Raw genomic sequence first — 17234 nt, forward strand, 5'->3', positions numbered from 1 at the left:
GATTCTGTGTCCTCTGGGTAAATATCTAGGAGTGGAATTGCTGGATCATATGGAAGCTGCATCTTTAGCAGGTTAAGGAATCTCCACATAGCTTTCCATAGTGACTGGGCCAGTTTGCACCCCCACCAGCAGTACAGGAGAGTTCCTTTTGTCTGCATCCTCGCCAACATTTGTTGTTGCTAGTTTTTTAAATGTGTGCCATTCTCACTGATGTATCTCATTGTGGTTTTGATTTGCATTTCCCTGATTACAAGTGATGCTGAACATTTTTTCATATGCCTGTTAGCCTTTCACATTTCCTCTTTGGAGAAGTTCCTTTTTAGCTCTTCTGCCCATTTTTTTTTTTTTTTTAAAGATTTATTTATTTATTTATTTATTTATACATACAAACACTGGGTACAGTCAGAAGCGCAGGAGGGTGAGAGAATTCACCAGAGTCAGAACAGGGAGCAGAACAGGCAGAAGGCCCAAAGTACACTGCTGAGGGGAGCAGCAGGCATCAGGAGAAGTCTGCGCGCCATGTGGGACCCTCCTCCGGTGGCTGGGGAGCAGCCGGGGATCGAACCGGCGCTGCAGAGGCTGCGGGCAGCTTCGCAACCCAGCGCTCAACCGCTGTGCCACAGGGGAGGCCCACTTCTGCCCATTTTTTGACTGGATTATTTACTTTGTTTTTGTTGAGTCTCTTCAGCTCTCTGTAGATTTTTGTGATCAGTCCTTTATCATGCTCAGCGAAATAAGCCAGAAAGAAAAAGGAAAATACCAGATGGTCTCACTCATAGCAGGAATTTAGAAAACCTAAATAAGGGACCAGGAAAAATCCTAATTATAATAAAGTAAAAATCAAAAGCAACAAGCAACTATAAACCAAAGACACACTATGGGGGGTGGGAGAGAAGGAGGGATTAGGGTCAAAATAAGGGAGGTGGGAATTGTATGGGGAACATAACCAAGATGAAAATGCATACACTGTGCGAAAATTACGTAAAAAATATATTAAATTAAAAATTATAATAAAATAAAATAAAAAAATAATTTAAAAATATAAGTACATACTAGGGATGTAATGCACAGAAAGACTATAGCTAATACTGTAGAATGATATAAGGTAAAGTTGATAAAAGAGTAAATCCTAAGAGTCTTATCACAAGGAGTTCCCATTACCTTTTTTTCTTTTCTCTTTATTGTATCTATATGAAAATTAGACATTAGCTAACCAATGTGGCAATCGCTTCACAATTCATCCTAATCAAACCATCATGTTGTATGCATTAAAATGATATGATAGTATATGTCACCTATTTTTCAGTAAAAACTATTCTTTTAAAAGAGGGTGAAGTATGGAGAGAGGGTCTCTATGCTTTTAAGACAATAATTCTTAACCCATTACTTCTTAAATTACCTTATAAAATATGAATCCTTTCCCTCCCAAATTATATACACAAATGATGTAAGACCTCGAAGAAGAAGTCCTCCCCATTGGACAGAACTTGACAAGATGGTATATGTAGGGAGGAATGGTGAAGAGAATGTTTTGAAATGTTAAATAAAGTTTCTTCTTTTTTTTAAGGTTTATTTATTTATTTATTTATTTGTTTGTTTATTTATACAAGCATTAGGTACAGTCAGAAGCGCTGGAGGGTGAGAGAATTCACCAGAGCCAGAGCGGAGAGCAGAACACGCAGAATGACAAAATACACTGCTGAGGGGAGCAGTGGGCGGCAGGAGAGGTCTGTGTACCATGTGGGACCCTCGCCCGTTGGCCGGGTATCGAACCGGCGCTGCAGAGGCTGCGGGCAGCTTCGCAACCTGGCGCTCAACCACTGCGCCACTGGGGAGGCCCAGAATAAGTTTCTTAAAACAGAACATGATTCCGAGGTATCAGTCTTAAGGATTGTCATCTATTCATGTGTGAGAGACAGAGATGGGGAAGACCTGACTTGCACAGTAGAGGGTACCTACAGAAGAAATGACAGGCAATGGGGATGACTTGTGAAGGAAATTTACAGGAAGCACAGATGGAAATGAATGGTCTTAATACCCCAACTCAAACCCAGGTCGGAAATCTGAAAGGACCTGGCATCCCACATTTTATTGGAACTGGATGGGGTGTGAGAGATGGGTTGCACCTCTCAGTTTCCTGTCTAACTTTCAATGCTTCCTTGGAGAAGATGGCTAGAAGTGAGATTTAACAATTCAGAGTTTTAGCCTTAGGATGGTATAAATAGAGACCAAGAGTTCATATCAGCATTTTCACATTCTTTCTATTCCCTTAGGGCTATCCCCACCACCACCCCCCACTCCCCATCCCCGTCAGTCAGATGACTATCATGGCACCTTCTTTAAAAAAAAAAAAGATTTATTTATTAATTCATACAAGCACTGGGTACAGCCAGAAGTGTGGGAGGGTGAGAGGATTCACTAGAGCCAGAGCAGGGAGCAGAACAAGCAGAAGGACCAAAGTACACTGCTGAAGGGAGCAGCGGGCATGGCAGGAGAGGTCTGTGCTCCATGAGGGACACTCGCTGGTGGCCAGGGAGTGAACGAGCGCTGCAGAGGCTGCGGCAGCCTCGCAGCCCAGCACTCAATGGCTGCGCCACCAGGGGAGGCCCTATCATGGCACCTTTTATAAAACTGGTTTTCATTCGCCAACTTGTCTTCTTCGAAGTCTATGGAAGATACATCAGGTTTCCCTTTTTGATACCTGACAGGCATGGAAAGGGAGTTTAGAAGATTAGTGGCTAAGAGGATGGCCTTAATTGGGGAGATGTTGAAGAGAGAGACTTCAAAGGAGGTGCGTGCTTTTTCCTGCATTACAAATGTTTCTTACTCCAGTGTAGTAAGAATCAAAAGAGAGTTCTCACTACCTTAGAATTCCATGTGCTTTCTCATCTACTCTACTTCTTGTAGAATCATCACCAGTCTTCTCCACTATCTCCTTTCTTCATATATACCTTTACAGTCATTGGGTATATTCGCCTGGGCAAAGCACTGAGTTTTATGCTGAAGGCAGCATATCAAAATATCTTTAGTGTAAAGAGGCCATGACAGCAATGAGGAAATACAAAGTCCAACAGCAATGAGGAAACAGAAAGTTCTGGGGATGGAGTAAGAAGGCATGAGTGTAAATTCTAGCAATTCCATTTAGGAATTACACAATTTAGGACAAGATATCTACCATGATTACCTCAATTTTCTCACCTATACAGTGGGGATAATAATACATACTTCAGAAGAATTTTATGACAATTAAATGAGATTATGTCAAGGTGCTTATGAAATTGGAAAACCCCAAGATATGCGATAAGGCACATGGAGCCAAAAAAGTCCAAAGAGAATGGTTCAGATATTCATAGATGAGAGCACAACCCTCACCACATGTTACAGCTAACACTTTCCTTATGCTTTCACTACTATAACAGATATAGAAAGACACGAAATCACAGCTCCATGTAAATAGTCCCAGAATTTCTTCTCAGGTAAAGTAGGCCAACAGTCTGCTCAACAGTACTTTATAAATTACAATACTTATTCTTTATTCATAGCTAAGAGTTTAAATAAGGCAAGTTTCAAGTAAATAATTTTACTCATTGAATCAAGGGACAGATAGAAAACTTCCAATAAAGATAGAAAAATCTTGTGTATCTTTAGCCTCAAAGAATTTCTGATTGCAACCATATAAATGTTATCACAGTGATGAGAAATTTTTCATGTATTATTATCACAAAACCTCTTCTACCATTCCAAAGTTCCTTTCAACTCCAAAAATCAGAACGCATAAATAATTTTTAAATCGCAGCAAGTTTTCACTTGTGAGTAAAAGTCAACTCCATTACCGTTTCCTAATCTTTACAAAATTGCAATGCAATGCTGATTCTGGTCCAAGAAAAGCATTTTATCTGAATTGCTTAGAGCGCTCCTATTCATACTCGTGAATCACTGGTATAAAAACACAGACACAAAAACTGTTAAAATGTGAACATCTTCAAAAATATCTTATGTGAGAAGTCATTAACATAAGATGGTGAGGCATGAAGTAAAAATGAGTTGCAGAGATAACAGCATACGCAGATAGTACTCTATAAGAAATTACTTAGGAATTGCATTTAAATGAGAGAAATGATTGCTAGCGTGTACTGAACACTTGCTCTCTAACTGGGATATTTATAGCCAGTATACATTTAACCCTTACCAAAATCACAACTCTATGAATTAATATGATCTCCATTTAACAGTGGCTCAGAAAATCAACTTGCCCGAAGTTCTCCAATAGGAAAATGAACTTAGATTTTGATTCCATACCCTTAACCACTAACTAAAGTCTTAAGACTCCCACTTTATGGGATTTATTAAAGTTGTGGTATGCAAGGAGACCAACTAGGACATATGGAGAATGAAGTTTTTAGAAGCTGGAAAGAATGGATTGGTATCATTTAAGCTTTGGGATAACTTTACCAAGCTCAGGGATTTTAAATCTTAGCAATTTTCTGTGGCCAATATTGTACTCTGTGCTTTTCACAAGATTAGCTCTAAGCTGCTTCAATTTGAGTCTTACGCTACCTAAAGATTTTCTCCTGGTGGCTACCTGTCCATATTGACTAGGCTGCAGGCACTGACCACTTCAGGTGATCTTACGTGCCTTAGCAAAACATTAGCTACACAGACTTCAGCAAGCAAATTAGTTAGGAAAATAACAGCTGCAGATGACCTTGAACAACACAGTCCATCTATGATCACAGATGGAGCTGCTACAGGGATTATATCACCAGGAGACTTTCCAGCCCTCATTAAAGTCTTGCTTTGAAAGAGGCAGAGTTGCAGCAGTGTATTTTACCACTTCTGTGATGGTTTTACTTAAAGGTTGGCAAAGACAGTTAAATTCCACATGGGCCACATATGAGATTCCAGTTTTAAACTGTTAATGTCAAGCTCAAGTAGGTTGTACCAGATCTTATTCCTTATTGTACATTCAGAACAAGAAGGAAACTTCAGAGGGATTAATCTTAAATTCAAGTGGTTTGTCTACCATCTTGAGTCACTTCAACTATGCAAACCCAAGTGAGCCCTGACTTTGTTAATATCATGAGTTCAAACGAAGGCTTTAGATTTCAGATTGAAATCCAACATAAAAGGATCCAACCATAAAAGGATGGTAGATTTTATTGATAAAACAATAAAAATAATGGTCATCCTTATTGAAAAGTATATATCAGCTTAGATTACACTAGATAAAGTAAAATTATTGCTGATCCAAAGACAAATATAAAGATTGATAGTTGTAAAACACTTTCTCTAGAGAAAATAATTGCTAAAAATATCACAGAAAAACTGGTGTGGTTTGAAAACCATTTCAGTATTAATATCAAAACATAAAATAAAGGAAGAAACAAATTATGTTAGAGGAATGGTATTTCTTTAGGAGTATGGTTGAAATCTTAGGGAAATTATATTAAAAATGAGATCACGGAGGTCTTTAGATATGAAAAAGGAAAATGCAATGAGATCTAACTGGTATGATGTTACATATAGGGAATATGTTTAGTTATTAATAGAAAGTTAAAAAGTCCAAACTCCTTAGCATGGAAGATAAGCATTTCCATGACCTGGTTTCTATATACAACCCTGAATTGTTTCTTGATGAACCCTACCTCTGCATCCCAGGTTTCAGTTGTACCAAACTATTTGTAGCCCCCTGAACATTATAGACTTTATCAAATTTTCCTTCTGTCTGGCATGCCCTATTATCCTAGTCAATGTAGATATTTCAAGGCTCAAGTTAAGTTTCATGTCTTCTATGGAGCTCTCCTTATATCATCCAGATATTGATAGAATTACCCACACAATCATAGCTCCTACAATATTTTATTTTTCTCTAAATTTTTTAAATTAAATTCTAAATCAGTGGTTCTCAAAAGATATGTTATAGCATCACTGGCATCATTTTGAAAATATAAAAATATTTTCAGTGGAGGTGAGGGGAGCACTACAAGCAAACATTCAGTAGGCAGACCAGGATGTTGGACACTTTGCAACATGCAGATAGGTCTGCACAAAAAAAAAAGGAACTGTAGACATGATGTCCAATTTTTGAATGTTCCACTGAACTTTGATGTGGGCAAAAAAAAAATCAGTTTATAGTTACCTGAGTTGAGATTCAAACTGATTTATAAATAACCAGAAGACTGCATAGTGTTAGTGCATACTGAATTCACAGGAATACAACTATGATATAAATTGAGAAAAGAATATACATTCAGAACTTTACCGAGAGTTGTTCCCATTTCAGAAAGTGAGATCACTAAGGGTATCTCTGAAGTGGGTAATTTTGTCATCAAAACACATTATCAGTCTGTTTTTGTAGATTTAGGATCACAGTGAATCAAAGTAAATACACAAATTTCTTCATTTAGCTCTTATTTCAAAGTATCAGATATACTTTTTTTCAGATATACATTTAAAATGGGGGTATTCAGTTAAATATTTGAAATTGGGTTCATATCTTTTTGTACAAATGAACAGTTACTAATGTGTCCAATCTGTCAAAGCATCTTTTGTAATTAAATCAATGAACCATCAAGATTAAGTGAACATTTTACAAAGAAACACGTTGGTCAAATTGAAAAAGATTTATATATATATTTCTGATCTGAAAGACAATGGAATGATGCAATACTGTTACCAGAATATTTGATAAGCTTTATGCAGAAGAACATAGGCATTATTCAGACAGGACAATCTAAATGATCATAAAATATGATCTGCGACACATTGGATCAGCTGTATAAAAGATTACAAGAGTGATAAAAATTAGTCCTTATTAAAAAATTTCCTTTATTCCACTGCAATATTGCTTTAAAAGATTACAAAAGATGTTGAAATCAACTACAAATAGTTTGGTACAACTGAAACCTGGGATGCAGAGGTGGGGTTCATCAAGAAACAATTCAGGGTTGTATATAGAAACCAGGTCATGGAAATGCTTATGTAGTTTGTATTTGCATGATGTATACAAATCTTTCTCTTTTTTTTTAATTTATTTTATATAAGAACTGGGGTACAGGCCAGATGCACGGGAGGGTGAGAGGATTCACCAGAGACAGAGCGGGGAACAGAACAGGCAGACTGACGAAATACACTGCTGAGGGGAGCAGCGGGAGAAACAGGAGAGGTCTGCTTCACCATGTGGGATTCTCGCCGGTCAGCTGGGATCAAACCCGCGCTGCTGAGGCTGTGGACAGCTTCACAGCGTGGCACTCAACTACCTGCACCAGGGGAGGCCCTACAAATCTTTCTTACAAGTACATCAAAGCATCTGGTATCATAGAAAAGCTTTACTATTTGCATATGTAAAGTGTGCAAGACAGAAAAAGTTAGAGAAAATATTTTCAAAATTACTGACCTTAAATACAAAATATTATCAATATTTGCAACCCTCAAAATTACTTAAAAGAAAAAATCTCATTTCCAACATCATTACTTATTTAACAGATGGCACCTCAGTTGTTAGTTTAGAGTCAAAGTGAAAAGCACCAAATGTTTTTAAAAGTGATTTTATTATTCATCAGCAATACTTAGTTACCAAGAGTCTTAGAAAAAGAGGCCATAGATGAATGAATATCTAAAGGTAATACTTTCAATGATTAATCAAACGTCAATGAAGAGTTTAAAAATTATATTCAAATAAGAGTTCTCCAAGAATTTTTTAAAAAGATTTGGCTCGTATTATGGACCTTTATGGATTTTTGTATAACCAATGGAAAAATAAATATCAAATTTGAAATACTATAAAAAATGAGGTGTATCTTTTAAGTCACATTTGAAAAAGCCCTTCTCTTTATTCAACTTATAATTAATTTATAATATATAATATGATATCTTTAAATATACAGAAACTGAAACAGAATAATAAACAGCCATATTCCCACTACTAGATTCAAGGATTATTAAGTATTTTGCCATAATTGCTCCTTACATGTACATTTTGACTGAAGCATCTCAAAGTACAGTGTAGATATCATGTCGCTTCACCCCATACTCTCAACTAAAAATGTCCTAAGTATAAGGACATTATTTATCTCCCATAACAATGTCATTATCACATCTAAAATTGTGAAATAATTACCTAATATTATCTAATATCCAGTCTATTTTTTTTGGTGGTTTTTTTTTTTTGGTTTTGTTTTTTGAAATTTATTAATTTATGCATACAAGAACTTGGGTGTAGGCCAGATATGTGGGGGATAAGAGGATTCACTAGAGACAGAGTGGGGAGCAGAACAGAAAGATCTTCTGAAATACACTGTTGAGGGGAGCAGCAGGTTCGACAGGAAAGATCTGCTGTGCCATGTGGGTTAGCTCCCCGGCCTATGTTGCAGTGGCTGGTGATAGCTTGATAGCGCTTTGTCTTTAACCCCTGCGCAACCAGGGAAGCTCTCCAGTCTATTTTCAAATGGCTTCAATTATTCCTAAAATACCTTTTATATTTATTTTATTATTGTTTTTAATGAGAATCCAATCAAGTTCACATGCTGCATTTGTTACGCAGATCTTCAGTCTCTCTGAATCTGAAATATTTCCTAACCATATCTTTAAAAAAATTGTTTATAGTACTGACTTTTTTCTATTAGGTCAGTTGTTTTTTAGAATTTCCACATTCTGATTATCTTCATGTGGTGTGATTACTTCTCCCTCTTTTCCATATAAACAAGAAACTAGTTAAACAGGCTTAATTAGATTCATGTTGAAAATTTTTGGCAAGAATACATCATATGTGGTGCTTTTCTTTATATTTGCCTACCAGGAGAGAGAAGTCAATCCTTCTCCTTCTACTAATGCTATCATGTAGGTGAGGAAGGGCAGACAGAGATCTCTTGAAAGATACATTTATAGAGTAAATGAGGTCATTCTTAAATTTTAAGCAGAGGGGACCAACCTATTATAGTGAAAGGAAACATAGATTACTCAACTATTTGAAATATTTGAAACTAAACTTGCTTACTGAGAATTTGTATAGTTTTCAGCTTTGCAGCATAATCTATATGAAAGGATAGATTAAAAGATACTAATTCAGAAGTAAATTACTCTCGTATTTATATTTGATAATTAGACTTCAAGATCAGCTAACATTTTAAAACACCAAATCAGAGGGTTTTAAATATGTGTGGAATATATTATCCAAGATGGTCAAGAAAAATTAATTATGTTTCTTCAAAGGAAAACCAATCAGGCTGACATCAGACTTCTCTGAAGAAACACTACGGGCAAGGAGAGAGTGGAGGGACATAGTCAACAGACTCCAAGAAAACAGATGCCAACCAAGAATACTCTATCCCGCAAAGCTCTCTTTCCTCCATGAAGAAAGAATATGGACCTTCCCAGACAAAGAGAAACTCCGGAATTTCATTGTGACTAAACCCCCACTCCAAAAAATACTACAAGGAATCCTAAAGCCAGAACCTCAGAGGGACGAATAACAACGAAAAAAGACCAAAAAAAAAAAAAAAGTTATTAAAAGAATAAATAAATAAAATCAAAGGAAAGACAAACACAATGGTAAATACAGATGCTAACATATCAATATTAACTCTAAATGTAAATGGACTAAACTCTTCAATAAAAAGACACAGAGTTGCAGCCTGGATTAAGAAACAAAACCCAACCTTTTGCTGTCTCCAGGAAACACATTTAGCTACAAAAGATAAAAATAGGCTCAAAGTCAAAGGATGGAAAACAATCCTACAAGCAAATGGGCCAAAAAAGAAAGCAGGAACAGCTATACTTATATCAGATAAAACAGACTTCAAACTCAAAAAAATAAAAAGAGACCCCAATGGTCACTACATTATGATCAAGGGGACAATACTTCAAGAAGAAATAACACTCATTAACATATACTCACCAAACAAAAGAGCACCAAAATATATCAGACAACTGTTGTCCTCTCTGAAAACAGACATCAGAGAAAACACATACGTAGTGGGAGACTTCAACACACCACTATCAACAATGGATAGATCAACAAGACAAAAAATAAGTAAAGAAACTAAAGCTCTAAATAAGGACCTAGAGCATTTGGGCTTAACAGACATCTGTAGAACACTAAACCCAAAAAAAAAGGAGTACACATTTTTCTCAAGCGCACACGGATCATTCTCCAGGATCGATCACATACTGGGGCACAAGACAAACATCAACAGATACACCAAGATTGAAATCATACCAACCATCTTTTCTGACCACGAAGGCATCAAACTAGAAATAAACCATAAAAAGAAGGCAAGGAACTATCCTACCTCATGGAGATGAAAAACCACACTAATGGAAGACAACTGGACTAACGAGGAGATCAAAGAAGAAATTGAAAAATTCTTTGAATTGAATGACAAGGAGGACACCAATATCCTAAATGTATGGGATGCAGCAAAAGCAGTAATAAGAGGAAAATATATAGCAATAGAAGCTCACATCAAAAAACAAGAAAGAACTCAAAGAAACAACCTAATCTCGAAGCTCAAAGATCTAGAAAAAGAACAACAAAAAACCCCAAAACCAGTAGAAGAAAAGAAATAATAAAAACCAAAGCAGAAATAAATGAAATTGAAACTAAAAAAACAATCCAAAAGATCAATGAAACCAAGAGCTGGTTCTTTGAAAAAATAAATAAAATAGACAAACCCCTAGCCAGGCTCACAAAGGAAAAAAGGGAGAAAGCACAAATACACAGGATCATAAATGAAAGAGGAGGATAAATCACAACGGACACAGCAGAAATAAAAAGAATAATCAGTAACTACTATGAACAGTTATATGGAAACAAGTTCAACAATCTAGAGGAGATGGACAAATTCCTACAACTCTACAATCACCCAAAGCTAGATAAAGAAGAAATAGAACACCTAAACAGACCAATTACAATTAGCGAAATTGAAATGGTAATCAAAAACCTCCCCAAAAACAAAAGCCCAGGACCTGATGGATTTACAAATGAATTCTACCAAACATTCAGAGACGAATTAGTGCCTATCCTTCACAAACTCTTCCAAAAAATTGAGAAGGGAGGGACAATACCAAACACGTTCTATGAAGCCAATATTACACTAATACCAAAACCGAATAAGGACAACACAAAAAAGGAAAACTACAGGCCAATCTCCCTAATGAACACTGATGCAAAAATCCTCAATAAAATTTTAGCTATCAGAATCCAACAATGTATCCATAAGATAATTCACCACGACCAAGTTGGATTCATTCCAGGGACACAAGGATGGTTTAACATCCGAAAATCAATCAACGTTATCCAACACATCAACAAAAAGAAATATAAAAACCATATGATAATATCAATAGATGCTGAGAAAGCTTTCAACAAAGTGCAACACCCATTCATGATAAAAGCCCTTGAAATTCTTGGGATACAAGGAACATACCTCAACATCATAAAGGCCATCTATGACAAGCAAACAGCCAGTATCATTCTCAATGGTGAAAAGCTGAAAGCAATTCCATTAAGATCTGGAACAAGACAAGGATGTCCACTCTCACCACTGCTTTTCAATATAATACTGGAAGTCCTAGCCAGAGCAATAAGACAAGAGAAAGACATCCAAGGAATCCACATAGGAAAAGAAGAAGTCAAACTATCACTATTTGCAGATGATATGATAATATACATAGAGAACCCCAAAATCTCCACAGAAAAACTAATTCAACTCATCAATCAATTCAGTAAAGTGGCAGGATACAAAATCAACACGCAAAAGTCAGTAGTCTTCCTATACACAAACAACAAATCTGAAGAAGAAGAAATCAAAAAAACCATCCCTTTTATTATCGAAACAAAAAAAATCAAATATTTGGGAATAAATCTAACAAAAGAGGTAAAGGACCTATACAAAGAAAACTATAAAACACTGTTAAAAGAAATAGAAGAAGACACAAAGAAATGGAAAGACATCCCCTGCTCATGGATTGGAAGAATAAACATTATTAAAATGGCCATCCTACCAAAAGCAATATACAGATTCAATGCTATTCCAATCAAAATTTCAATGTCATTCTTCAAAGAAATAGAACAATTATTGATGAAATTCATATGGAATCACCAAAAACCCCGAATAGCCAAAGCTCTCCTGAAAAAAAAAGAAGGGAATGGAGGCATCACACTCCCAGACTTCAAACTCTACTACAAAGCCATAATCATCAAAACTGCATGGTATTGGAACAAGAACAGACATACAGACCAATGGAATCGAATAGAAAATCCAGAAATAAACCCACAGATTTATGGTCAACTAATCTTTGACAAAGGAGCAAAGACTATGCATTGGAGCAAAGAAAGTTTGTTCAATAAATGGTGCTGGGAAAACTGGGTCGCTACATGCAAAAGAATGAAGCTTGACCACTACCTCACACCATACACAAAAATCAACTCAAAATGGATTAAAGAACTAGACACAAGACCTGAAACCATAAAATACATAGAAGGAAATATAGGCGAAACACTATGGGATTTGCACATCAAAGACATCTTTACAGACACATCACCCAAAGCAGTGATAGTGAAGGCAAAGATAAACAGCTGGGACTACATCAAATTAAAGAGCTTCTGCACAGCAAAAGAGACAATAACAAAAACAAAGAGAAACCCCACCAACTGGGAGAACATTTTTGCACCCAACACTAATGATAAAGGACTGATCACAAAAATCTGCAAAGAGCTGATGAGACTCAGCAACAACAAAGAAAATAATCCAGTCAAAAAATGGGCAGAAGAGCTAAAAAGAAACTTCTCTGAAGAGGAAATGCAAATGGCCAACAGACATATGAAAAAATGTTCAACATCACTTGTCATCAGGGAAATGCAAATCAAAACTACCATGAGATACCATCTCACACCAGTGAGAATGGCACATATTAAAAAAACTAGCAACAACAAATGTTGGCGAGGGTGTGGAGAAAAAGGAACTCTTCTGCACTGTTGGTGGGAGTGCAAACTGGTCCAACCACTATGGAAAGCTGTGTGGAGATTTCTGGACCTACTAAACAGAGCTTCCATATGATCCAGCAATTCCACTCCTAGGTATTTACCCAAAGGACACAGAAACATCAATTCCAAAGAACACCTGCACCCCTATGTTTATAGCAGCACTGTTTACAATAGCTAAGCTTTGGAAACAACCCAAATGCCCAAAAATAGATGACTGGATCAAGAAGATGTGGTACATATATACCATGGAATATTACTCAGCATTCAAAAAAGATAAACACATGCAATTTGCAGCAACATGGATGGCGCTGGAAGGGATCATGCTCAGTGAAATAAGCCAAAAAGAAAAAGAAAAATACCGGATGGTCTCACTCATAGCAGGAATCTAGAAAACTTAAATAAGGGACCAGGAAAATGAATATAAGAAAGTGAAAATCAAAATCAACAAAAAACTATGAACCAGAGACACTTTTTGGGGGGTGGGGGGCGGGAAGGGAAGGATTGGGGTCAGAATGGGGCTTTTGCAATTGTATAGGGGAATATAAAAATAAAATTTATTATTTAAAAAAAAATATATGTAATCAAATACAAAAAAAAAATTAATTATGTTTCAAAAGGGCTTTGAGGACAAAGGATGATTTAATGAGATTGATTAAAGAGGTTTGGGGGATCCAGCTAAGACTTCACACCCAACTGTTTGAAAAGAAACTAAGTTAGGGCATTATTTCCTACCACGTATATGAGAATGATTTTAGCCAATGTGCTTACTGCAAGAGTCATGAAAACCTATTGCAAACATGTGATAGGATATTTTAAAGTAACTTTAATAGATAGTGCAAAATATTAAAATATAAAGCTAGGAAACACAGACATCCAATTAAATTTCAATGAGAAAGTTTTCAAACATTTCAGTTTTTTAACTTTTAAGCACTATGATATGTTATGAAAATTACATTTTGAAACTATGTGTTTATTTTGTGGGGTTTTTTTCCCCAATTTACTCTCATTCCAATATGTTTCTTTTATTGTCACTTATTACAGGATGTTCTTTCACCTGTTTTTAAGTTCTAGCGGTTACATGTAACTCATTAAATTATGGGAATTTTAGAAAGAAGAAATGTTGTCTCGAGACACTCTTAACAATGCTCAAGGCCACAATGCTCACCCCTCACTTACATATATACCCAACTTTTTGTCCTTGTCTTCCTTTAACAGCCCTTAATTTGTCTTCATGTGTGTAGGGTAAGGTAAAAGTATCAGTCTTTTCTGCCCTCCCGCCATTAGGATAGATGAGGGAACCCTGTGATCCTGAATGCATGCCTGATGGCGGGCACCTGGAGTGGGTACACCTGGGTTGAGAGACTGAGTTTATAAGGGCGGCATCACGGGGACACCAGCAGAAGCCAAGAGAACGCTGGAGAGCCCAGAAAGAGTGAAGACTTGCTGGGGGCTGGGAGGCCTGCCAGCCTCCTGGCCGCCCAGCACCCCTGCCTGCCATGTGCCTGGTAAATCTAAATAAAAACCTGCAAAAGCCACTGAGGACTCTGACTCTTCCTTTACCCGGTCTGCTGGATCAGAAAACCTGCACTGTGGCCCTTCTGACCTTACAATGTGTTTTCCTACTTCAATTAAACGTTTCCCCTTTTTTAGCAGATAAAAATGAGACTGTTATGTTTTAGCTTATTCTCTAAACTATTTCTGTTCTGGTGTCCACCTATGCCACTGCTCTTTCCTGGTCCCATACCCCTTGTAAGGAAAGACTTCTTTCTTACTCATTTTAATGGATGAAGACATCTGACTATATTGTATCTTCTGGTCTAATTATGCCTGAAAATTAACATGTTAGTTACACACATTATTTGATTATAAATTAATTTATTTTAATATCTACTTTGTTTTACATTTAAAACAATGTTAATTTGATTGTACTAAAATAAACATAAAACTGCACCTTAAATTGTGCTTTAAAATGTACAATTTAGTAGTATTAATTATATGTACACTGTTCAAAAAAACCTGCTTACCCTGCCATTTATTGTGCATGCATATCACCTGATTTAAAATTAATAGGAACTAGTCTCTTACTAATTTAGGAATACTATTCCTTTGGCCCTTAACAAAAACAAACTGTTAAAGGAGAATAACAATCCTGCCTTTAGCCCTTTCCAGGGAAGCTAGATTTCCACACTGGAGACTGGAATTCCCTGCCCTGCTCCCTTGCAGAGGATTTAGTGTTTCTCCTATAGGACTACTACTTACCTCAAGATCTAGTCTCAGGTAACCCTGCCAGGTTCTATTAGAAACACCCAACTGATGACCAGAGGGAGCAATTGTCTTTTCTTCAAAGATAGCTGAGCTGCTCCCATATGTTGGTCATTTAAATTCCGAGCAAAGCTTTTGTTCTTGCCAATTCAGGGATAAAACTCAAAAAACCCTAATGTCAGGTAACATACCACCTACCAATACCCCTGCAGGTTTTATGTATAACACTTAGAGGGAGAACATTTTTAAGAGGCTCTCTATGTGTGAGGAATTAACTAAGAAGGCTCTTTCTTTGAAGTGGCCTAAGTGGGGCAGTTATGAATTACCAAAATTAGTTTGAGTGCACAGCTAGAATGAGCGAGCTCAAAAATTAAATAGGTAGATGTAAGGGGCAGGACTGGACACGGTGCAGGTTTTCGAATATCCAGCAGACCGGCTAAAGGAGGAGTCAGGGTCCTCAGTGGTTTTTTTGCAGGTCTTTTTATAGGGATTTAGCAGGTACATGGCAGGCAGGAGTGCTGGGGGGCCGGGAGGCTGGCAGTCCTCCCAGCCCCCAGCAAATCTTCACTCTATCTGGGCTCTCCACCGTTCTCTGCTTCTCTCTCGGCTTCTGTTCATTCTCGGCTTCTCTTTCGGCTTCTCCTGCTCTTCTCGGCTTCTGCTGGCGTCCCCGTGACACCGCCCTTAAAAGCCCAGTCTTAGCTCAGGTGAATCCCATCTACCTATGCCCACACCCTACTCCAGGTGCCCGCCATCAGGCATGCATTCAGGACCGCAAGGATCCATCATCTATCCTGATGGCAGGAGGGCAGAAAAGCCTGACATTTTTCCTTACCCTACAGTAGAGTAGGAAAATTATTCCAATTGGTACCTAGTAACTTCTAAGAGGAAATGACAAGGCCACGTCTGTGTAAGACACAAATTGTTGGATGCCCTTACTGATAGTAAAATAAAAAAAAAATTAAAAACTCCAGAAAGGTAAACTTACCTTTAACAATTTGTAAGTCAGTATCACTCTTCTGGATATTTTCCTGTTGTCCTGTATTCCATTAACACACGTATTCATTTGTGCCATTTGAAGAATGATTTGGGCTATAAAAGATTAAAAACATAGGCATTCATCCTCTGATTAAAATCAAAATATCAGGAAAGTCAGACATCTAGGAATATTTTGTCCCCTAAAAGTACTCTGCTCTTAACACTGATACAATAAATATAAATGTGTCCAACAGGGCTTCTCTGGTGGTGCAGGGGTTAAAGTCTCACCTATCAAGCTATGGCCAGCCACTGCAGCCTGAGTTCTTTCCCAGGCCAGAGAGCTGACCCACATGGTGCCTGCTGCTCCCCTCAGCAGTGTATTTCAGTAGATCTGCCTGTTCTGCTCCCCACTCTGTCTCTGGTGAATCCTCTCACCACCCCCAACACCTGTGGCCTACATCCCAGTTCTTGTACACATAAATAAATAAATCTTAAAATGTGTCCAACAACTCTTTGGAATCCTCTATCAAAGAGGCCATCTCCTGGATCCTCCAAATAAAATCAAAACAATATATCTAGAAACCTGAACACATCTGTTTTTTTTTTTATTACAGTCATGCATTATCTGTGGAATGATAAATTCAAGAAATACAAATACAGGCTCAAAAATGAGCTCTAAGTTAACTTTTATTGTCTTTATCTGCTTCTCAGGGAAGCATAATACTGTTATCTGAAAGCAAGAAAGGAAGAAAAAATAAGCTAGAGAAAAAGGAAAGAGTCTATTGAGATGTAAATAAAAAGAAAAAAAAAAAAGGTGTGGACCTCTGGTTCCAGGTTTAAAGCAACTTTACTTGCATTACAAATCACATAAAAATTAAGTATACCTCATTGTCTTTGGCAATGGCAAAAGCTTATGTCAGGGTCAATTACATTAACAATGAGAAAGGAAAGTTAAAGCAGTACTACATGTCAATTATTCACCTGCAGATCTATATCCCCTTTTAAAGGG

The 17234-nt window shown here is 37.1% G+C and overlaps 1 long non-coding RNA gene across 4 annotated transcripts in view; it reads right to left on the reverse strand.

Annotated features, from left to right (window-relative positions):
• The window catches only part of LOC119258846 (uncharacterized), a 53639-nt gene that overhangs the window by 31949 nt on the left and 4456 nt on the right, over positions 1 to 17234 (reverse strand). For all 4 annotated transcript variants that reach the window (XR_008554200.1, XR_008554199.1, XR_005128342.2 and 1 more), the window contains exon 2: positions 16236 to 16339. This is a non-coding gene — a long non-coding RNA (uncharacterized LOC119258846). The remainder of the gene's footprint in view (positions 1 to 16235; positions 16340 to 17234) is intronic.

Source organism: Talpa occidentalis, unplaced genomic scaffold (genome assembly GCF_014898055.3).
Source record: "Talpa occidentalis isolate TD23 unplaced genomic scaffold, MPIMG_talOcc4v2.1 talOcc4.5, whole genome shotgun sequence".
NCBI lineage: Eukaryota > Metazoa > Chordata > Mammalia > Eulipotyphla > Talpidae > Talpa > Talpa occidentalis.